The following is a 15,189-nucleotide window of genomic DNA, read 5'->3' on the forward strand; positions in this document are numbered from 1 at the left end:
GTCTGACACTTTCACTCCTTTGATTTTTTCCTCGTATCTTTTCTTTGTCTTTTCGTCGAGTCTGTCTTTGTACGGACCGGCATTGTTCTCCTTTTGTTTTGTACATTCCTTTTTTGTGCGGCAAAGAAAAAACAAGAAGGTATTAGAACCGGAGAATGAACATTTTGCGGCGCTGCAAACGCTTGCATTTGATGCGGTACTTGGATTGTTTTGCCACGAGTTCCCGGCATGCAATGCGCGAAAATCACGTGATTGCTAAACAAGGGGGAGGGTGCATCCGGCCTCCTCGGCTGTAATTGGTCCAGCCCAGAGTCGATCATGACCAATTGGCCAATCCAACACCTTTCATTATCTATACCCTTCCTAAAAATAAAAAAAATCCATCGGCCCATAAAAACAAAAAATCGCCAGCGGCCCACCGGGCGAATGCCCGGTATGCCCGATGGCCAATCCAGCTATGCACACAATGCACTCTGTTTAGACCCAGACCAAACAATATTTCGTCTTGATGCATTCTCAATCATCCAGCAAAGTAAATCTCCAAAAGTTGAATCTGTTCATCTGGACGTAGCGTTTTGTGGGTTTTCTATAATGTTACATCATATTCTATAAGGATGTTATATGTTTGTAGACTTTCTGCCCAGTTTGACCCATTTAGCAGAAGTCAGCATGTTTAAGGCTCTGATATTTATTCTGTATGACTTAAAGCAGTTATGACATGGTCTGATTTTCTCACCCAATAAAGGAATATTTCATATATCAGTCTACTCTTCATTTTATCAGAAACAGTTATCACAGCTCGTACATTTTCATTTTGCACATATATGTAAGCATTGAGCCAAATTTAGTAATGCCAACAAATTAAATGAACATTATTTGTCTCTTACATATGATACAGCTATACATATTTATACACTGTAAAAGATTCTTGTCTTTGAGTGAAGATTTATGGTGATGGGAAATATAAATAACTGAAACTTGAATCTTTACTGAAGCTCAGTGTTTGACACAGAGTTCACTCACATGTGCTGTACCAGTGTACCTGCACATGTGACCATAAAAGTGAATTGTTCACGTGAATTGTTCAAGTTCACTGCTGTAATAACTAATAATGATTAATATAATAACTATAATATTGGCCATATTATATTTACACTGACTTTAGTCTCATGAACAACATAATTGAAATGAAGCCCAACAATCATGTTTTACAGTCATGTGGTCTCAGCCTCAGATACTTATTAAATCACACAAAGCTCGTGTAGAAACAAACGAACAAATGAACAAAATATGTTCTCCTTCATTTCTCTCAAACAAAGCTGTATGAAACGTTTACAGCGGTTAGTATCATGGTTGCTAGGCAACCTGGGCAGCGCGACGGAGATCGACCGGCATTTCACAAGCCTCGCACTTCCGGCCTTAGCGGTCTTTGAGTACGCGTATATGGGCAGAAATCTGTGACATCAGAAACTGAATTTGAATAAGTTCAATTTGAATTTGAATTGCTCAGATTGAATCTGAATTGTAACTTGAATAAATGCTTTTGAAAACTGAATTTGAATTAGTCTAATTTGAAATTGAATTTATGGTTTGAAAATGATCATCACTAAATTGAAATTGAATTTTATATTTTGAAAATGAATTGATTTGCTTTGAAACTGCATTTTATCCTTTAATACGTTTTTTGTATTTTATTTATTCCAAATGATCATCCAGATGTCTGTGACATGTGATGACAAACACCATAATGGAAGGCCTTAGTCATCACTCATCATATATTTTTGCATATGCTGAACAGGCAGTCAGACATGCTGTAACTGTGGGGTAGAAAACAACATGAACACCATACGGCAGGGGTCTCAAACTCCAGTCCTCGAGGGCATGGAAAAGTTGCATGACACTTTGACCCTTGAGGAATATGGAACTCCAAAGTGTTCAAAATTAAATAAATAAATAGGTCAAGATGAAATAAATAACTATGTGAATAAATAAGACACAGATATGTAATGTGAGAATGATATTGTGAAATAATGGAACACATTTTGAAAAAAATGCTCATTATTGTGAAATATATTGCATTCTGCTATATAAATTTACTTATTATTGTGAAATATTATTTCATGGTCATTATTTTTCACAATAACAGAGATTATTCCTGAGGCATTTTATTTATTTCCAGCCGTTTTTAGTCCAAAATGACCTTTTTTCAAAGTCAGTCTTTATTTCAAAATCCCGTTTTTCCCGATGGTCTATTTATTTCATAATGCGACTTTTCAGCAGAATGACTTTGTCTGTCAATCAATGTAAGTGGGCTGGACCTTTGCACCTATTGGCTTATCGTTTACCATCGACTAGTTTTCCTGGATACCGGCTCCGCGGACGGCTACTGCAGCTAGCAACAGCGTGCTAGGTCAAAAGTCACGGAGGATGGCGGACTGGTGTGAACTTCAGCCAGTTCTGCTCATTTAAGCAAATCAGATAGAGAGGGATCATTTACCTGTAGATACTGTTTTGAGTCGTTTAGATGTTTCTGAAATGCTTGGGATGATAATTGCTCTTCAAGATGTTCGCATCGATGACAGCATTGTCAAAGGTTTAAGATCAATTCAGCACCGTGTTCGTTTGGAATACGCCGAGGAAGAACAGTCTTCAAATGTTGGCCGTCCACGTCTAGAAATCCCGGTGCAGCACTCAGGACTTTAGTGCTGTCCGGGATAACCGTCGGGGTAATTGCCGATACATTTTCTGTGTCTCCGAGCACAATTAGGAGGAAAATGACGGAGGATGGTCTAAGGTAAGTTTATGCTGTAATTGAGCACCTGTGTGATTCTGTACACAGCATTGTTTAGGTGTTGACCTTAATTATGACGTTTGACAATGAATTATTATCGCTTACTTTTTTTTGTTACTGTCTAAACTAAGTGGGGCAGCTACGGCTAAAGCTATCGGCGCCATCTCGGCGTTGAGACACGTTTAGCAGTGTTAGCTGTTAGTGTGTTAACTCGGAGACTGGGGTCAGTGGAGCCTGTAGGAACCTTTTACACAGAGAGTAGACCCACCAGCTTTCCACAGTCTACTTACTTATCACATCTTGTTAGACAACAGGGTCATTAGTGCTTTAAATAGTACATAGTTGAATGTTTCATTGCTGTTTGCAGTTGATTGTTCTCTGATAACGCATAACAAGGTTGATGTTAAATAGCGAGTTTATTGAAATGGTTTTGTCTATTTCACCAGCATTATAGATATACTTTCTCTGGTGTCTTCGGTAAAGCTAAAACAAGAATACATTTACATCCTTGGTTCTTTCAGCATTAATTGGAAAACTTTGAGATTTGCTGTGCGCCTCCCAAGCCATTCTCTTTTATCCCACCTGTCAGGTATAGATGGCAATACTTTAAACAAAGTTAAATTTGTTATACCTGAAGAGAACCAATCCTGACCTAGAATGGGTGAATGAATAATTAGTTGGTAGCCAATGCCTAAGCAACTCACATAGGCCCTGGCAGACTCAATAAGTCCATCTAGGAACAGCTGCAGGAAACACCTCTTCAGTTTAGATTTAAAACATGTGCATGCTCTTTCAGGTTGATGAGGATTATGGTGTGGACTGGACAGGACAACATAATCGCTGCCCATCAAATGAGATCACCATTCCTGAGATTCAGCTCCCAGATGCACTGAATGAACAAGACCCTGCTGTGCTACCAATACTTCAAAATCACTTGTAGAAAGACATTATTACATTTAATCAGTTTCTATGTCAGGAGGATTTTTTTTTTTTTAAATTTCTACAGCTTTGTAGCTAATACTGACTCAAAACAGCATAACCAATTTCATTTTCAACAAAACAGTGAGTGGCTATAAAACAGGATTTGTTTTATACAGCTGTCACTTTAATGATATTCATTTCTTGGTTGGATATACAGTACATGTCAACTCTGAGCAGATTTAATACAATGAACACAGTAGAGTAGTGTAACATCTTAATTCAAATAATTTTTTCTAGAAATTTTTTTTGTATCAGTAGCGAGTATAAACAAAACATATTGTGTAATTTATAATGTATAGTGAACAACTGATTTTGATATCTGAACTCTTCATCAGTTTATATTAAAAAAGCCATAAATGCACACCTGTACTCTGTATTTTTCACTGTCAAGTGTATTAAAAAGAACTAGAACTCACTAGATTGTCCGTTTCTTTGAACACCGAGTACAGTAATGTGATGCAAGAAAGAAGAAATGGTCTAATTTTACCATGTGGTTATGGAATCAATCGTAAACCAGACCAAAACCTGAGTCAGTAGAGTTGAGACACACCTGAATGTCCATTAGAAATGACTCATAGGTACAGTAGTGTGCAGGAAGACGTAGTACTTCAAAACCGGTGGAAGACTTTGGAAGATTGCTGTTGACCACTTCCACAGTCATTTCTCGGCAAGACTTCCCATCCTGTCCAAAACTTGATGAGGGCTTTTTGTTGTGCACAAGATGCTGCAACAGAAGATTGTTTTAAACTATAATGACATCCTATATTCATTATTTTGAATCTTTTATGGAGAAATACCATAAAAGATGACCACTTACATACAGGGCACCAGACATTTTTGCCCCACTCAAATTGCTGTTGTAGCTTTTATAGATATTTTTATGTTAACAAAGCTAAAAGTAGTCTACATACAATTCTAGTGCAACTGATAATGCCACCACTCTTATGTATTGCATGGAGCAAATAACAAAACAAAATTATACTATAGCGTAGAGCTGGGCGATAGAACGATAACGATATGTATTGCGAAATAACTTTTTCTCAATAGAAAAATTAAACTATTGCGATAGACCTCACCGCTCTTGTCCTTTTTATAAAAAAATAAATAAAAATAAATATCGTGATATGAAAAAATCTCATATCGCCCAGCTCTACTATAGTGTACTTTGTTAATGACCCAAGATCACTGGACTGTATGTAATTTACCAAAGTATAATCAGAGAAAACCAATGGCAAAATACCTATCGCAGCAGACTTACCATTTTCAATGAAGGACCGAAGGTAACCTGCCACTCTGCATTTATCCTCGAGAGCATTCCTCTTCTTCCTCATCTTCATCTTCTGTGGCAGGCCACAGTCATTTTATAGCTTTACTTATCTTGTAGTCTTAAGAGCATCAGCAACATTAGGTGTATTTTTATTAAATGTAACCCAGCTGTTCAACTAACCCACGCATACAAAACAGTATATTGGTGTTTTGTGTCAACAATTAATGTTCATCCTTCATAAATTAACCAAATAGCTTTACTATTCAGATGTTAAAAGATGTGACCTGACCTTACCTCACAACAGGGAGCAGTCTCTGATTCCCTTGGTAAGAAAGGAGGAATGATGTCTGATCTTTCTGTCAGAAGCGGCCATACCATGGTTTCCTTAAGCCCTTTCCTCAGCTGCTTGACTTGACGACTTGTTTGTGTTATGACCTACAACGGTGAGACCAAACCAAAACTGAAGTTGGAGTCTGTAAAGTGACACACACTTTAAATGTTAAATATTTAAAGAACATCCACTGTACTAGTAAAAGCATTTTCAAATTATACCCACTTACAAAATCACTACGTTGAACTAAAATTGCTTTCTTTTCTTTCACATAGATTACTTGTCTTCCATATTAGCACAGAAGATAAGCCACTTTAAAACAGTCATGAATAACTATCACCTACAACAATGTAAATAGTAATACAGAAATTAACCCAGAAGACAATTATTTTCTCTTACCTAATTTATAGAATTCTTTGCTATGATAAAAAACAGTATTAAAAAAAATCTGTGACTAAACTGATTAAAAAGCTCATTTTTGCCAGACAGACAGACTAACCAAGCAATAATAACATATCGTTACTTACCCTGAACAGCGTTTCATGGAGTGGAGCTAGCTGTGATAGCGTTAGCATTTGCTAACGTTAACACTGTGCGGTTGTGATGAGAACTTGGACCAGGGACCACTTCATCTCCAGTACACTGCTGCAATACGCAGACTGAGGTGAAGACGTTCAATCTAAGCGGTTAGCAAGTTCTTTGAGTAACTCAGAAACGGACTTGTTTCCTGCAGCCATGCCCTTCACAAGAATTGATACACCTGTAACGTTATTCGCGCCCAGTGTTTTGCATTTGTCGGTGCCTTAAGTTTATTTTGAGCTGCATACTGCCGCCAGCTGCATAGGAGATGCATTGCACCATTAAACCTAAATCGACAATTCATGTGCTATTACTTATGTCTGAGTAAAGGAGCAACCAATCACACAACTGGCTCCGCCCTGTCTTTCTTGATTGACAGACAAAGTCATTCTGCTGAAAAGTCGCATTATGAAATAAATAGACCATCGGGAAAAACGGGATTTTGAAATAAAGACTGACTTTGAAAAAAGGTCATTTTGGAATATAAACGGCTGGAAATAAATAAAATGCCTCAGGAATAATCTCTGTTATTGTGAAAAATAATGACCATGAAATAATATTTCACAATAATAAGAAAATATATATAGCAGAATGTAATATGTTTCACAATAATGAGCATTGTTTTCAAAATGTGTTCCATTATTTCACAATATCATTCTCACATTACATATCTGTGTCTTATTTATTCACATAGTTATTTATTTCATCTTGACCTATTTATTTATTTAATTTTGAACACTTTGGAGTTCCATAGAAGGACTGGAGTTTGAGTACTCAAAGACCGCTAAGGCCGGAAGTGCGAGGCTTGTGAAATGCCGGTCGATCTCCGTCGCGCTGCCCAGGTTGCCTAGCAACCATGATACTAACCGCTGTAAACGTTTCATACAGCTTTGTTTGAGGCCCTTGTGGACTGTTAAGGCTGCGTACATTAGGGCTACAGAACCTGAATTGGGATACAGCCTAAGGCTGTTCCAATTCTCAGCACCGGTCCTCTCTTTCCCTGAGTCCTTAGCAAATCTCCTTCCCACGATGACGTTTCCATCGAGGGCAAGAAAAAGAGCTTAGGAAAAGGAGATAGGCGCTACTTTTGAAATAACACCCCACGTGGTTACGTTGGTCTGCTTAGTCACGTGACCGCACAGCAACAAATCACAGCAGAGCCGGAAAAGGCGGCGGAGCAAAGTGTGTGTGCAGGAGAGGAGTCGAGCAGAGAGAGCTGCTTTTTCATGAAACGGGAGTAAAGTAGTAAACTTACAGGAACATATACCACTGCCAACGTTGGGATTAATTTCTGCATCGATCTGCACACCCTTGTGTCCTGGATCGTAGCCGAGATCAGCGTGAACCACGTGGGTCTCTGCTCCCTGATCTGTTTCTTAAGACTTTCAGCTTCATCACGGAGTTTCTCTCGGTTTGTGGGCTCATATAAAGGTAAGCACCGAGCCAACTTTAATGTGGGTTCAGTTTATGTTGTTGCTGTTAAGAATAATAGATTGCTTGGTATACACTGGAGTTAGACAGACTGTAGAGTTTGTGATTGTCTGCAACATTATAATCTGGCGGTTGCTATGGGGTAAGAATACATACAGAAAAATAGTCTTTGAATATGAACAAAGGGTGCAGGGCAGGAGAAGAGCCATCCCTCAGGACAGGAAGCCACGGGTACAAGCGTGGGGGAGGGCAATCAGCCTTTAGAATAGGACTTCATAGGGCTTTGGAGTTGACGTCACGCCGCAAAGCATTGTGGGAGCGCAGCGTCGTTTTCAGGGTCTACGAATCAAAACAAACACACTGTGTTGGAATGTATGGAACGCCAGGACTGCCATAATGAATTAATTAAATACACCATTAAATAATTAATTAAATGTGTCAATAATTAATTAAAATTGGAATTAATTAATTAAATAAATAGTTATGACACATGTAATTAATTAATTATCTGAGTGGCAGTCTGAGGTACACCTGTGCACTACTCATGATGTCAGATCAGCATCCTGATGTGGCACACCTGTGAGGTGGGATGGATTATCTCAATATAACAGATGTGCCCACTACCACACATTTGGACTGATTTGTGACCACTGTTTGGGAGGGATGGTTATATTGTGTATCTGGAATGAATTTTAGGTCTCTACGTCCATCCCATGGGGAATGGGAGCAAAAACAAAAGTGTTGCGTTTATATTTTTGTTGAGTGTATATATATATATATATATATATATATATGTGTACATGACAGCATTGCTGTCCAGCATTGTGTTTATCAAAACTCTTTTTACAAGTCCTGCTGTGTGTGTGTGTCCCAGGTGATTAACAGGAGGAGAAGAGTCTGGTGGTGCAACGGAGGAACAATTTCATCCATTTGGACTCAGCTCAGTCACTACAGAGGAAACAATCAATGACTTCAACACAAAAGGTGAGAAAAATATCACAGTTACAATTAGGGATGCACCGATACTGGTATCGGGGCCGATACTGTAAAATGTGTGTGTACTCATACTCGTAAAAGTTAAGCGATACCATGAACCGATAATAATGTAGCCCGGATGGGAATTTGGGAGTAGATACTCATAATTCCCATGAACTTAAACGCCACTGTAACATAAGGTGTTCACAGTTGATGTTATGTGATGTAACTGTACCCAGAATGTAATTTGCCCTGTAATATGTCACAAGGTAAATACAGGTAATTAGAGCAATCAAACTGTTATGTTAATCATAAAATATTATTTTATGGTATGTAACTCTGAATGGAGTTTAAATATTGTTCAGAGTTCTAATTTTCTGGAGGCCCGTGAAGGTATCATAAAACGGGACCTGTGTATCTGTTGCAATGGAGGAGGAGAAGAGAACGGCATAGAGAGATGCACGAGGTTAGCTGAACCAAAGTGAGAGACTCGGCTAGTTTTACTGAGGTTAACTAGCACAAAAGAGTGTGTGACTAGAAAGCTAACCGTGTGAGAGCTTCGCAACAGAGTGTGGGTGAAGTGACTTTTTGTTTCAACGGTCGCACCACTGTGGAGTGGATTTAGTGTGGGACTGGTGAACGGTGACCTACCGAGCAACGGAACTGTAAGTCAGACTTTTGTGCTCTTACTGGGGAGAAGAGGATTTTTCTCCTTCATCTGGCGTGAGCAGCAAACAGGCCTGCAACAAGTGTGAATGTGAGTGTGTGTGGGGCCAATGTGTGAATATTGTGTGTTTAGTGGATTTATATAACATGTTTTGGAGTGTATATTAGTGAGTCACTTACCAAAAGGTGATAACATAAGTTGGGTTGTGTAATATAATTTGAAAGGGAATTATTTCATTTATACAGTACAGTGTATTTCATTTGGTTAAGGAATTGGAATATTATTTGAGTTTAAAAAAGGGATGTGTTGTGATGTGTTCAGTAAACGTTTCGTTTGTGTTAAAGAGTTGTCTGGGGTCGTTTCTTTACTACTGGTTAAGTTTAACTTGTGTGTGGTAGAAGTATCGTTTTTTGTACTCAATATCTGCAAGTACTCAGATCCAAGTATCGGTATCGTATCGGTTTGGAAAAATGGGTGTCGTTGCATCCCTAGTTAGAATATTACTGAAAGCTGGTGTGTTTTTAAAAACATGATAACAGCAGCTTTATCTTTTGCATCCTGGGCTCATCCATATATACAGAATCTACATTCGAATCAGAAACCACAGAAGTTACAAGAAAATACAAAGATCTTTTTTTATAAGCACACATTGAAACAACAATATCATCAGTTGAACTTGAAATTTCTTATGCGTAAAAGATTTTCTCTGCTGATCAATATTTCTTCAATAATGTCATTTTCATTACAACTCTCATTGTAGCACATCATTGTAATGTGACACTGCCACCAGAAGGTGGTGGAAACACACCAACAATGTGTTTGTTGACATGTTTGATTCCACCAATGGAGGGAGTTTCAGTTTGTTCCACGACTGCATTTCACTCACTGCCTCTGTTTGTATCTCTGTCACTGCAGGACCAACATGGAGCAAGAAGTCAGCGCTCCCAGGAGGCCGACAAACCTCACAGAAGAAAAGGAGAGAAAACCTACAGCTGTGATGAGTGTGGAAAGTCTTTTACCCACTCTGGACACTTAAAAATACACCAACTCATCCACAGTGGAGTTAAAGCGTACAGCTGTGACTTGTGTGGAAAGTCTTTTACCCGGGCTGCAGACTTAAAAAGACACCAAGTCATCCACAGTGGAGTTAAACCTTACAGCTGTGATGAGTGTGGAAAGTCTTTTACCCAGGCTGGAAACTTAAAAACACACCAACTCATCCACAGTGGAGTTAAAGCGTACAGCTGTGACTTGTGTGGAAAGTCTTTTACAGAGGCTGGAAGCTTAAAAACACACCAACTCATCCACAGTGGAGTTAAAGCATACAGCTGTGACTTGTGTGGAAAGTCTTTTACCGGGGGTGGAAACTTAAAAACACACCAACTCATCCACAGTGGATTTAAACCTTACAGCTGTGAGTTGTGTGGAAAGTCTTTTACAGAGGCTGGAAGCTTAAAAACACACCAACTCATCCACAATGGAGTTAAACCTTACAGCTGTGACTTGTGTGGAAAGTCTTTTACCCGGGCTGGAGACTTAAAAAGACACCAAGTCATCCACAGTGGAGTTAAACCTTACAGCTGTGATGAGTGTGGAAAGTCTTTTACCCAGGCTGGAAACTTAAAAACACACCAACTCATCCACAGTGGAGTTAAAGCGTACAGCTGTGACTTGTGTGGAAAGTCTTTTACAGAGGCTGGAAGCTTAAAAACACACCAACTCATCCACAGTGGAGTTAAAGCATACAGCTGTGACTTGTGTGGAAAGTCTTTTACTGGGGGTGGAAGCTTAAAAACACACCAACTCCTCCACAGTGGATTTAAACCTTACAGCTGTGAGTTGTGTGGAAAGTCTTTTACCCAGTCTGGAACCTTAAAAAAACACCAACTCCTCCACAGTGGAGTTAAAGCGTACAGCTGTGACTTGTGTGGAAAGTCTTTTACCGAGGGTGGAAACTTAAAAATGCACCAACTCATCCACAGTGGATTTAAACCTTACAGCTGTGAGTTGTGTGGAAAGTCTTTTACCCAGTCTGGAACCTTAAAAAAACACCAACTCATCCACAGTTGATTTAAAGCACACAACTGTGAGTTGTGTGGTAAGGTTTTTGCTCTAAATAGCGACTTACAGAGGCATCTAGTTACCCACTCTGGAATTAACGTGTACAGCTGCGACTTTTGTGGAAAAAGTTTCAGTGACAAACAGTACCGAAATATTCACCTACGGATTCACACTGGAATTGATGTTTCCTGCTGTGATCAGTGTGGGAAACTGTTTACAATAGATGCACAGTTACAACAACACACTGAGGAGAGACCTTATAAATGACCTGTGTGAGAAGACTTTTAAAGCTCCAAATCAGCTGAAAAAGCACCAACAGATCCACTCCAGAAAGTAACTCTAGAAGTGCAGTTACTGTGAGGATGTATTGATTTTTTATCTTGTAATTTTAACCTGATTGTTTGGAAAAAGTCTGATCAGTAAACTTATGGAGTTATACTGAATGAACTGAATGAATGAAGACTCATTTTCACTCAGTAAGCTGAGTGTTGTAATATAAACAGTAAAATGTAATTGGACGTTGGCAGAGATGCTTTTTATTTCAGGCGACGTTCAGGATAAAAACGTTGAAGGAATTCCCTGATTTACAATGTCTTTGTTTAGGAGTGGAGCAAAGAACATGGATCCATTTCTCAACCCAGTCGTCACTGTGGTGGTGGGAAAGCGTTTCTCTTTGACCTTTGTAGAAAAACCTCCAATCACGAACGGGACCTAAAACCACATCAACGTAGACACACTGGAGACAAAATGAACTACTGCAAAGAATGTGGGAGAGGCTTCCACACACCAAATACTATAAAAATACATGACCTCTTCCACAGTGTGGTCAAGAAGCACATCTGTGACCAGTGTGGGTCATCCTTCACCACTGCAGGAGGGACACCATACAAGTGCAGACACTGTGACAAAAGCTTCTCACAATCAGGTCATCGTAACAAACATGAACGTACACACATGGAAGTGAACTTCAGCTGTGACCAGTGTGACAAGAGCTTCAGGAATCTCAGTTCATACTCCGAACACAAACGATTTCACACTGTAAATAAACAGTTTCACTGTTACCAATGTGCAAAAACCTTCACTTCATTATCTGCTCTATGCAAACATCAGCCTGATCATGCAGGACTGAAATCACTGGATCACAATGAATCTGAAGAGAGAGAAAGATCCTCTTCTGGTTTCAGGCTCAGACTTAAAAACCTTGAGATCAGGCTCCACAGAGTTCAGATGGAATCTCCTGTAAAGAGTGTCAGCTGATGTCACACTTGGGCTGCAGTGAATAATCCTGAATGTTACATTTAGGAAGCTGCATGTATAGATATGTATATGCAATTTCAATCCTTCATTCATATTTAATCTTTTGCTGAGGTAAAATCTTCTCTTAAATCATTTTCTCCCAAAACTACAAATATTTTCACAGCAGTTGCTCTTAAAACCTCAAAAATGAACTAAATCTGTCCACCAGCTTTGAAAAAACACCTGCCGTGACGTTATGTCCAGAAAGAAAGAAACTCAAGCTAAACTGGTTTTGGGCTGTACTTCCATGTAATACCAGTTTGTACCAGAAGATGAACCAGTGAGTCAGTGTAACCTTCATTCAATTAGGCAAAGAACACAATCTTATTCACAGTGGCAGCAAAGAAATGTTGAAAGTTAAAAACAGCAGCACACATCAGAACCATTTTAAAGATCACAGGTGACTACTTTTACTTAATTCAAATTCTGTTAAACCTCTATTTTTTGCTCCTCCTTTCACTTTAGTGTATTTAGTCCTTGAAGTCCACATGTTGTTTTTTTAATGAATTTTGATCCACATGTTCTGCAGCTGTTTTCTTGTTGATTTGAAGTTTGTATTATGAAATCCTGATAATGTTAAAGTGTTAGTTATATTTGATGAAGTCTGTGTAGAGTTTATCTTATTAAACAGTTTGGTGTGAAAAATAAAGAAATGGTCTCAGAACAAGTAGTTTGAGCCATTATTTCCGATTCAAACTAATTTAACTGTTTTCAGTGGTACATGTGGAGGTTTATCACAGGAGGCGACTTGGCTGTTCTCCACTCACACTGAAGAAGGATCCTGCAGCTAATTAAAAACTAAAATGATCTTGAAGGAAAATTTGTTTGATTTTTCTTAAAAACATGCTGTTGGCGGTTTGCAGTTGCAATGCAGGATCGTGCTGCTGCTCGTCTACAGGACTCTCATGGAGCGCCACTTTGAAACTTTGTAACTCTCTCTGCAAAATACAATATATAAAGACTAATGCTGGGCAATTAATTATATAGTTACTTCTTCAAAAAAGTTACTGAGTATTGCAAACAACAAAGATTTTTGCAGCTGTTTACCTAAAAATGCTGCTAAGGGATTTTTTTAAAACAAACATTTCAAACTATTTACAGAACAATCAGGCGTTCTGCATCAAATCTGATGCCACACAAATTATTTGTGCCTCTCCAAAAAATAATTTCTGTCCACTATGAGATAAAGGAGAACATCAAAAGCCTGATACCTGTAGGCCTGACAACAGGAGATGTATCACTCCCGTAACATTTAGCAGCCGCCTCATTGTTCTGACACACACAACAAAACTATTGACTACACTACACACTAACTATACAAGATTTGCGCTAAACGTTGCAATTCTCTCACATCTCAAAACACTGCCGTCACTCCTAAATTTTCCTCTTCTTAACAACTTCCGTTTCTTAACAACCAAATACCATGTTTTGATTGGTCGGCATGGTACATTTTTTGACCAATGGGAAAGGGTGGGGTGTTTTGGTTTTGTCTTTGCTCTCAGGCGGAGAGTGCTTTATAACGTTTTCTTTATAAAATGCTGTTTTTACCATTTCTTCCCCCAGTAAATATAAACAACAATATTCTGGAAGAAAACCAAACACTGGATTTTTTTTTGGAGCAGGAGCAGATAAACAGGGAGCCAAGGTCGTAGCTTAGGCGCTGTGTGAGAGAAAGCATGTGAATGTTTAGGCTTTTTATGATAAGGTGGGGGCACCAGAGGCTATAAGAGTTTCATCATCATCATCATCATCATCATCATCGTTTACAGTGGGGCAAAAAAGTATTTAGTCAGCCACCGATTGTGCAAGTTCCCCCACCTAAAATGATGACAGAGGTCAGTAATTTGCACCAGAGGTACACTTCAACTGTGAGAGACAGAATGTGAAAAAAAAATCCATGAATCCACATGGTAGGATTTGTAAAGAATTTATTCATAAATCAGGGTGGAAAATAAGTATTTGGTCAATAACAAAAATACAACTCAATACTTTGTAACATAACCTTTGTTGGCAATAACAGAGTTCAAACGTTTACTATAGGTCTTTACCAGGTTTGCACACACAGTAGCTGGTATTTTGGCCCATTCCTCCATGCAGATCTTCTCGAGAGCAGTGATGTTTTGGGGCTGTCGCCGAGCAACACGGACTTTCAACTCCCGCCACAGATTTTCTATGGGGTTGAGGTCTGGAGACTGGCTAGGCCACTCCAGGACTTTCAAATGCTTCTTACGGAGCCACTCCTTTGTTGCCCGGGCGGGCAACAAAGGAGTTGTTACTGATAGTGAACTTTATTTTATTCATAAGGTTATTTAGTAGAGTTGCCAACGGCTCCTTAAAAAAATGGAATGGTCCCTCATTCAGAGAAAATATTACGCATTTCGTATTGAGCTGAGAAGAGATGCAGTTTTTCCCGGACTTTAGCTAGAATGGAAAAAGACACAAAGCTGGAGTTATTCTGTATTTACAGCTACCTCTTCTCTTATCTCCCCTCCCTCTTCTATTGCTACTTCAATCATGAAACTGATCAATGATCAGCTTTTCTCTCTCATTTATTTATCGCCCACTTTGCACCAGAAACAGGAAACCAGCGGATGTCGCGCTAAACAAAAGCAGCACGTTTAAGCTTGATCAGCTGTTGTTAGAATTTATTTAATATTAATTTCTAGTATCAGCTGATGTTTGCTGGAGCCACAGCTGTAAACCTGCTGGTCATGATGTCGGTTTGGATATGTGATGAGAGGGAAACATGAAGATGAAACCAGGAGATGTCCTTACTGAATCATCAGAGCTGAACAGGTGATGGAGAAACA

At 39.0% G+C, this 15,189-nt stretch overlaps 2 long non-coding RNA genes across 5 annotated transcripts; one reads left to right on the forward strand and one right to left on the reverse strand.

Moving 5' to 3' along the window:
• Positions 1-3,874: 3,874 nt before the first annotated feature.
• Positions 3,875-6,427, reverse strand: LOC112430255 (uncharacterized). Of its 4 annotated transcripts, none has more exons than XR_013094754.1 (4): positions 5,898-6,427; positions 5,334-5,512; positions 5,031-5,112; positions 3,875-4,496 (listed from the first exon to the last, which is right to left on the reverse strand). It is a non-coding gene; the product is annotated as an uncharacterized LOC112430255 (long non-coding RNA). The 4 variants fall into 4 exon arrangements; XR_013094755.1 differs by having other exon boundaries at positions 5,334-5,474; positions 5,898-6,425; XR_013094752.1 differs by lacking the exon at positions 5,898-6,427 and having other exon boundaries at positions 5,334-5,700.
• Positions 6,428-7,112: 685 nt separating this feature from the next.
• LOC112430917 (uncharacterized) lies at positions 7,113-13,046 on the forward strand. The gene is made up of 3 exons (XR_003022233.2): positions 7,113-7,380; positions 8,255-8,364; positions 9,938-13,046. It is a non-coding gene; the product is annotated as an uncharacterized LOC112430917 (long non-coding RNA).
• Positions 13,047-15,189: the final 2,143 nt, after the last annotated feature.

This window comes from Maylandia zebra, linkage group LG3, assembly GCF_041146795.1.
Source record: "Maylandia zebra isolate NMK-2024a linkage group LG3, Mzebra_GT3a, whole genome shotgun sequence".
In the NCBI taxonomy this organism is placed as follows: domain Eukaryota; kingdom Metazoa; phylum Chordata; class Actinopteri; order Cichliformes; family Cichlidae; genus Maylandia; species Maylandia zebra.